Source organism: Aptenodytes forsteri, unplaced genomic scaffold (genome assembly GCF_000699145.1).
Source record: "Aptenodytes forsteri isolate BGI_AS27 unplaced genomic scaffold, ASM69914v1 Scaffold111, whole genome shotgun sequence".
Lineage (NCBI taxonomy): Eukaryota > Metazoa > Chordata > Aves > Sphenisciformes > Spheniscidae > Aptenodytes > Aptenodytes forsteri.
This window is the reverse complement of record NW_008794710.1, coordinates 691,021-700,533: the sequence shown is the minus strand read 5'-3', so window position 1 is coordinate 700,533 and position 9,513 is coordinate 691,021.

The following is a 9,513-nucleotide window of genomic DNA, read 5'->3' as shown; positions in this document are numbered from 1 at the left end:
ATCATTTTATTTCAATTATTAAACTGTTTTTATCTCAACCCACGAGTTTTTCTAACTTGTGCTCTTCCAATTCTCTCCCCCATCCCACCGGGTGGGGGGGAGTGAGCGAGCGGCTGCGTGGTGCTTAGTTGCCGACTGAGATTAAACCACGACAGTGACACTGAAAACTACTTCTGTAAGGTAGATACTGAGAAGCAGGTGAGCTGATGCATCATGCTTTCGTTGCTGACAAATGGAAAGGAACAATGCTTTTGGCTTTAAATGTGGCTGCGTCTTCATTACAAATTGCAGTTCAGCTGTTCTGCACACCTGCCCAGTGCTGCTAAAAACTGATGTTAGTTCTAGGAAAGTTTGTGGGGGACAGGTTCTTACCAAGTTCTTAATTTAAATGATTCATGTTCTCAGCATGTTCTATTTGATTTTTTTTTTTTTAAATTTATTTTTTAACTTCTGTCATTGCAATTTTGATGTTATCCAACCAAACAAGTTTGTGGGACAGTTTTGTCTGGCCTGGTACCTTTGCATTTGAAACATCTGTCAAGGACATAAGACTGGATAAGTTGAGAAAACAGAAGCAATGTTTTGTCTTCCACTTCTCTGGCCAGGCAGTGTAAGTGATTCTGGGTTGGAGCCAAAAATCAGTACTGGAGAACATTAAACAGCATGCAGTTATCTGTATTTGTAGAATTTTTTTTAAATAATTGAAGGCAAATGAGTTTCAACATAGCTCTTAACTTGATGACATAACTGTAGATCATTTTATTTAACCCATGCTTATAATCTTCCTGAAACAAGCCTTAGTTAATATACATGACACTGGTATTGCATTAATGCAATTGCACCCATAGAGGTAATGGTGAGAGGCATTGCACACACAGCATAGCGTCCTGGATTGTTTCCCGCTGATGTTGCGGGATGTCGGGGCCACTGCACATTGCCACTCCCTGCCAATGGAGCTGTGCTACTGTTAAGGCAGAAGTAGGAAAGTACTTCTCACAGGAGGGAAGAATTTAGGCAAGATTTCAGTGAGATGACGATGAAATGTGTGGTAAGGAAAGACAGGAGTAATACTTGGCATCAGTGTAACCTATGTACAACCATTGTCTCTTTGGCTTTGGATAAGATTCATCAGGTTGGCTGAAGGGGCTGCTGACAAGCATGTACACAGTAGCTAAAGAAGTCTCACCTTCATAAAATGCCTTTAAATGAAGGACTGCGGAAGTGCAATGGCAAACGTTCACATGAGACCACTCTTAAGTATGGAAAAGCAGTTCTTTATGTCATATCAGAAGAGAGGCTAATCTAGTATTGAAAGGTAACCAGTTAGAACACAATTTAAAACTTAAAGAAGAAATGTTCTGATTTCAGACAGGGTAGCTGGGCTCTAAACCAGACACATCTGTGACGGCAATTTCAAAGAGTGTAGGGAAAATTTGCGTTGCATTTAGGTTTCTATCGTCCTCACCACATGAGGGAAGAGGAAGTTAAGCTACGAATCTGACATGCTTTCATTTGTTGTTTTGCCAATCTTCAACAAAGACACCCTGATGCAAGTGCTAATAATCCTGCATGATGATCATAATTTCACTGAAACTTCTTTTAACAATGTGTTTTGGCTCCTTAGGTAAGTGCTGTTTATTTGCTTTGTTTTGTTTATAGTTAGTCCCCTGTAATTCTTGAGCTGGATTTAAAAAAACTTCTCACAGTATATCCACCTCAAATAGACTTGTGTGAGAGACAAGGAGGATGTTAACTATATTTTCATAACGCTGAAATCAAAATTAAAATGCGTGGGGAATCAAAAAGCCTTTTCACAAAGAGATTGTTGTAGAAAAAGTGTAGAGGAACAAATGTTACACTTCGACACCCTAAATGATGTTAGGTTAATGCAAGCACTGTTTTTCTTAGACCTTCAGACTTGAATATTTGTTGTGACAAACACTGAATGTAGAATTTTAAAATGCTAAGGAGGTTTTCTTCTAGATCACGTAGGTACTGAAATACAAAGCAGATAAGGCTTCATGTTTCTTATTCAGTACAAATTGCACTGGATAATACTGAAGGCATTCAGCATAAATAAAAAAACAGAATAAAAGAGAGGGAGAGATTAAGAGATTAAGCAAGGGCAAAAGGATGTTTTCAGTGATGTTTTTCAGAAAGACAATAACGTGACAAGACAGAAATGTAGCACAGCCCATAGCACAACTGTATTTTAAACGACAAACCAAATGAACAGAACAACTGAAATTAGTGATCAGTTCTCTGACACATGAACAGCTTCTAAGTTGTCATTTACAGACTACATCAATTCTTTCCCTCATTTTTCTGCTGTTTATTACCCCTACGCTGTCCACATTGTTCTCTGCAAGTTGTTGCGCGCTGCATTGAGGAAAAAATAGAGGTGCCTAACTCCTTTAGGTATAATAAATATGTGACTTTTTCTAAGGGCAAAGCAAAAAGTTTATGTGCATAATTCTGATAAAATTTATCAGATGCCGTTTTAGGACCAGATAGGAGCAAAATCATCCCATTACTTATATGTTGCTGTGAAATGTGCCTGAGTTACAAACAGGATAATATTTGGAAGAAAATCATGCCGTTTACTCTCATTATTAGTAGTTCCTCACTTTAATAGTGTAAGTGCTAGAAAACAGAAAATTGTAATTCTTCATGCAGCATATGAAACTAATGGTCTCAGCAGTCATGGGGATAGATTTTATAGGATTAGTACTTTTGTGATGAGCATCAATGTCATTAGAATTAAAAAAAGTTATCTGATATTCACACAGTGGTTTCACTTCAGAAGAAAATATTTCGTACAGTGTTGCGCAGTATCTCATGTAGATCACTTTGCATATGGACAGTGAGAGATAAGAGATTCAAAGCAGGAAAGAGTAAAAAGTTTCCTCTGATACTGTCTGAGTCAGCCTTAGCTAAAAGCCAGGCAACAGACCTGATGAGACAACTGTGGTCTGAATGGTATATTGTATACTTATTAAACTAAGGAGGTGAATTTGATGCTATTAACTACTTGTCAGCAAAAACTTAATGAAAGAAGTTTAAAAAAAATTAAAGAACCCACCCTAAAAATGCTGTACTTTTTCACTAATTAGAAGCAGTGCAGGACAGGCACTCCTACATGGTGACAAAAATTGTAGTGGATTTTTATTTCATCTTGATGAGTCTTTCACTATTCACTGATGAATCATTCTGAATGACTCCTTGTCGTAGTTTAACCCCAGCCGGCCACTAAGCACCACACCGCCTTTTTTTTTACTAGTGACGGTTACTTGGGAAGACAAACGCCGTCACTCCGAACGTCCCCCCCTTCCTTCTTCTTCCCCCAGCTTTAGATGCTGAGCATGACATCACATGGTGTGGAATATTCCTTTGGTCAGCTGGGGTCAGCTGTCCTGGCTGTGCCCCCTCCCAACTTCTTGTGCATCCCCAGCCTGCTCGCTGGTGGGGTGGGGTGGAAGCAGAAATCCAAAACACAGCCCCATACTAGCTACTGTGAAGAAAATTAATCTATCCCAGCCAAAACCAGCACACTTTTGTATGCAAAGGAGAATCCTTTGCAGGTATACATGGTAGGGTGGGGTGAGAAGCAGAAAAGGCCTTGACTCTGTGTCAGCACTGCTCAGCAATAACGAAAACATCCCTGTGTTATCAACACTGTTTTCAGCAGAAATCCAAAACACAGCCCCATACTAGCTACTGTGAAGAAAATTAACTCTATCCCAGCCAAAGCCAGCACACTCCTTTTGGTCATTCTTTATCTGGCAGATAAAGTGTTTAATACTCAGACTCAACCTCTATTATAAAAGCTTTTTGTTGAAAATAAAAAATAAGTATATCAGTGAGCACACAGATCTTCATTTATTACACACAAACAATGATGGAGGGCTTTAATACACCAGATTAAAAATTTCCTTTAGCCAGAAAGTATTTGCCATTGTTCAAGGGAGAAGTGAATAGTAACTGATCTTAAAAATTAATCTCATAATGATTTTACAGTTAATCTCATAATGATTTTACATTATTAACATTATTTTAAATACTGTGATTGTAGACATTACAGCTGTAATGTCACCTCTTTGCTGCTTTAACTTTTAAATCTATGTGTATTTCTCCACTAGCTACAGATCCCAATAATTTAACAGTCATCCAAACACCAACGAAAATACATCTATCAATTGGAGACTACACTGAAATCGTCTGTATTTGGGAAAAATCTGTTGTGAGGTACAGAGTAAGCTGGTATCTTGTTAATAAAGAGAACATCACCAAAACTATATCATCAGAACTTTTCTATGTATCCAAAGTCACCCATGAAAGCAAGGATGTGCTAGTGATAAAATCTGCCAGTGTAAATGACACAGGATTTTACTACTGTGAGATAATTATTGAAATACCTTTCTGTAAGAAACTATGTGGAAGTGGGACAACAGTGATTGTTGAAGAGAAAGGTAAGCTAGCAAGCGCATATGCATGCCATTTAACTTGTCATCATAAAGATTCTTCAGTTTGAACTATTTTATACATTTCCTCCCTCTCCCACATCCCTCCCCCAACACTGTGGATCTCGGGATGAATAAGACAAACACAGAGAGAATGACTCGTAATGACAATTGACTTAAGCTCTCTGCCTTAATACCCCCAGTGTAAAGTGTTTGTTTTCTTGTATAAGGGTTTGCTAAGAGGAATTATTAGTTAACGTTTACAAAAAAGCTGTGCATCAGCTGTGTATTTCACAAAAGACCCAAACACAATTCCTTCTCAGAAGGGATTTGGTAGGCTAAATGTGAGACAGTGAGTGGATTTGCCTTGTGGTAAGGGGTGGCTGAAACAATCACACGGTTACTCTGTTCAGTAATATGTACCCTTTACTAACTATTTTATCTTTTTATTACAAGTTCTTAATAAAAAGTGTGAGATAAATCAATATGGAAGATAGAGCAGTATGGACTCTATATTTATAAGGATTTGTGTCCATAAAGTTGTTATGACAAAATGTTTTATATAGGCTGTGTCTCCTTATTTTATTATAGTCATATGGTAACCTTTACAGGCGAGCAATTTAAGGTCCCAATTCTGAATTCAGCATTGAAAAGCATTAATACAATGAGTATTCAAACACAATTAAATTTTTCAGCAATAGGAGTGGGATATGTATATATAGGGGACTAGCTCTGACTAGACCTTTAACATTATCAAACATCACTCGTATATTGACTGGTGAAGTCACGGGAAGTAACCTTTCCGTTCATCTAGCACAGTCCAGTTTTGGACGCTATTTTACACTATTGGCCAACTGGTAGTCTGAAGGGAGGCACAGAAATGATCAAAGATTTAGAAAACATCAGTGGCAGAAAATGGATGAAGTAGTGTTCAAAATGGGGGGAAATGAATGTAAAAGGTTGTTAAAGAGTTAAAATAATTTGAGCTCCTAAAATGAGTTAAGTGATCTGATCTCTTTCTTGGTCAAATAGTAATAGCCTTAAAGTACAAGCAGAAAGGACTCAGATTAGACACTGGGGGGAAAAAACTGTCAAACTGCAGGAGCTATAGGAGGGATTGATGTTACTGTTCATCAAGCGTGCATCCCTCAGGAACGGTGAAGTATAGATGACCTTGCACTTGGGTGGGGGGATGGACTGGTTCACTCCTGAAGTAACTTTTAATTTTTAATTTTTTTTTCTATGGTGTTGTTCTTCTGTTGTATCTTTGAATAGTACATAACTTTATTTGAAATATATAATTGCAGAAGCTCACTCATTAAAGAAGAGAGATTTGGCAATATGGGCCATCATTCCTTTCTTAGTGGCAGTGGGAAGCTTCTATCTTTGCTACAAAAAGAAACAGCTCTCAAAACTTTCTGGTGAGTGAGAATATTTCCATGAACACATACTTTCAAAGTTAAATGTTTGTTTTGAGATGACTGGACAGGTGCACTTAAGAGGCATCACTAAGAGGAATTTCAATGTATGACATTTGCTCACCTGGTCCTGATCTGCTAGGGGCACCTCAAGCTGAGAGGAGGGATCAGAAGGCACAGCTTGTAGTTCAAGTGAGCGTTCTTGCAGCCACTTGCCTCCATTTTTTATCTTTCCAGAAAGAGTGATCACTTAGACTGACCTGTCTAGGATATCGAAGGGATATAAATTCTGATAATTTCTTAGCAGACTGAAAAAGTGAGGAGCCAGAACTTCGCTCTGCATAATGGTCTTACTCTAGGTAGTGACACCTGGAAGTGACAGCTGAAAGACCTGACTCTGGGGACATTGTTCTGAGCGATGTTTTTTAAGCTGTGAACTTTTTTAATTAATTATTGTTTGTTGTAAAATCCTGAAACGAAGGATGGAAGAAGTCACAAGAAAAAACGGTGAATGGCAAAGGTACAGGACAAATGTAAATGTAGGGCATCTGCGGGTGGTGGGTACAGACCAGTGACATATAACCTAAGGCAGCCTTGTCAGTAACTGTAGCATGAGTGTTATCGTTGCAATGTGAGGCTTACTCAGCTTGTCAGCTGTCAGGGATATAGGTGGAATATCTATGACTTGTGATGCAATTCAGCTTGCAGATTAAACAAGCAGGGGGAGGGGGTTTAGGCAAGTGAAAGCTCCTATTTCAGTCACTGGAGTTGACACAGGCATTGATCTTGAGGCCTCTGTATGAACCGACCTGTTTTAGGTGTCTACATAAGGGTAAGCTGGTCAGTTCTCTTGATCAGTTTCCATGGCACAACCTCTATTGACCAGATCTCCATTGCCTAAGGGGTGTTCAGAAACCTGAAGGTAGCTGTTTCCATCTGCAAGCTGAATACCGCTCTAGCGCCTGTCATCAAGACTAGCTCTACAAGAGCTCTGCACTCTTCATTTCAGAGCTTTATAGAGCTCTGGCAGAGTACCAGTGTGACTCTGGAAATGGACAGTAAGCAAGCAGTGACTGTAACTTGGTTTTTGCTAAGGTTCTGCACAGCTTTCTGTGCTGGCAGGAAGGCATCAGGAGGAGCAGATGCTCGAAGTTGCAGAACTTTGTGGGAGAAATGAATCCACCAACGAAGCAGCTGAGGAAAACTCATCATGTAATTCTGCTGAATGGGTAAGTGGTTTATAAAAAGACTAGCTATGAGAGAAGGACTTTCAAAATGAGGCACTGGGGGGTGTGCTGAACAGAAAGCACACAACAAGCTGCTGTTCCTGGGGCGGCATCTTACTACACATGAAAAAAGTTTAAAGCAAAAAAGTTTTCTTGCAAGAGACAACACTCAGAAATAAGAAAAAAGATATTTATGTAGTAGGAAAGTATTGGATTCTGTTGTTATATTTAATGACACTCTAAAATTGCCTGGAGAAGAGGGCAGCAAAAAGTGGAGAATAATCAATATAGAGACTGAGTGAAAGAAGTGTTGAAGAAGTAAAAAACAGCAATAAAGTCCCTTTACGTATAATTGTATACCAAGCTCAAGGGGCTTGGACAAGCTTCAGCTCATAGGGCCATTAGAGCAGGCAACACTTGCTGAGAGCAGGTAGCAGATTTCAGGCAAGCTCCTTTTTCCAGGCAGTTATTCATCTTTTAATTACATTAAAACATAAAATGGACATGGGAAGGAAACCCTAATTTAACTCTTGCATAGGCAGGCGCAATTTCCATTACAATCAGCTGGACAGGCTTGGACAAGCCACACAGAGGTGATGTAAAATGCTAAAGCCCATGGTCACAACTGCAGTTTTATTGAGCTTATAGATTCCTGAATTCTCCTGTTAGAGAACCTGGCTTCAGTCTTGATTTGGTCATATTGGTACTGAAATCATGGTGAGAGAGAATATCGGGATGCAGGTAGTAAAACAGTAATATCTATCTTTTATTGTGCAATAGTCATCACTCTAAAAACAGAAAATGTATAGCTGGGAAAATTCATTCCCCATAATATGTAGATTCCCACTGAAGCTAAGAGACTTGCTTTTACAGGAGATACTGTAGTAGAAAATTTTAAAAACACAACGCATGAGATGGTCTGGTCATAGTAATAAAATATTCTAATTACTAGCTATAAATGGATAACTCTTCTATTTGTTAATATTTAACGAAGATGTAAGAAAACGAGGTTGAGAATGAGAAAGCAAGCATCAGAGGCGGTGCAGAGTGAAGAGTTCATTAGTAGCCATTAACTGCTCAGGGTTTGTACGAACAAGAAGACTCATCCAGAGGATGTGTGAATACAATTATAAAAGGTCTTTTGTTGTTGCTTTATAATTTAGCAGCTGTTAGCCACAGTGACGTGTCATGATATAGGTTCAGTGTTTTCTTTCATGTAACAGACCCTTTTGCTATTTTAATGAAAGCAGAAAGAGTGATTTCATAGTGGTATCATTTTAAATGTTAAAGCATAATTGGATCTTATAAATCATTCAAGAGATCCAGTAGATTAGTAAAACCAGTACATACGATGTGCATGGACACTATATTTCAAACAAAATAAGCCAGTAGTGATGAGGAAATATTATGGTGTCTCTGGAGCTGCACTCATTGCCTTTCAATTGTGTTGCAGAACATGATCGGTTTAATTTTTTTTTTCTGTTTGTGCAAAAGTAAGTCTCTAAAAAGTTCAAACTAGTTTTTTACGTTGCTTACACTTTTTTTTTTTAAGCTTGGAAATTTGCTGTACATTCTGAGTAGGTTTGGGCACCATTTCTAGAACAGCGAACATGAAGGTTCTGTACGCCTCTGCAAGGTTATTTACAGTCTCCAATTTATGTCATGGGTTTTTTTCCAATTCTTGGGGTTGCGAAGGCAATCTTGTGTCACAAAACTTGAATCAAGGCATGGATTTTATTCTCACCTGTATCATATGTTATAACAACACTGAGCAATTAGGTCAGGTGACAACAGATAGCTCCAAGTATCTAAGTTAACTTAACCTGAGAGTGAACATCCCCATGGCAAAGCTGGCCACTGTAGTTGTGCTTTACTATATAGCACTCGTCTCTACCTCTCTGGAGATTCATCCCATATTTCCTGAGTTGAGATGCTCAGGGAGTGTTTCCCAGACAGTTCTGCCAGCTGCAGGGGAATTTGGCTCTTGAGGGAATTCTTGGAGCAATGGATGATTTTTTCATTGCTAAGTTCTGCAGGTTCCAGCCCAAATCTAAGCACTGCTGTAGCATTAATGCAAACTTCCAGCTCATGGAACCACACAAGAAGCACACTCTTGAGGGGCTCTGGTTGTGCAAAAATGCATAGAAACATGATCTAGATTAGTTGGCCGCACCTACCATGCCTCTTGTTTGACATTCAGCCAGCAGGTACCTCTCTCTGTTCTGAACATCATTCATTAAAACAAAAATAGTAAACCCCTATAGTAAAGTCCAAGTGTGAAGACAAAAAGCTACCACTTCATGACTTCCACCTTTTTATTGTTTTATGCCATGTCGGCTTGAGAATTTGATTTGATATGTCTGTAAGCACAGCTCTTTGTGCACATTTCAGGGAGATCTTTAATTCTGA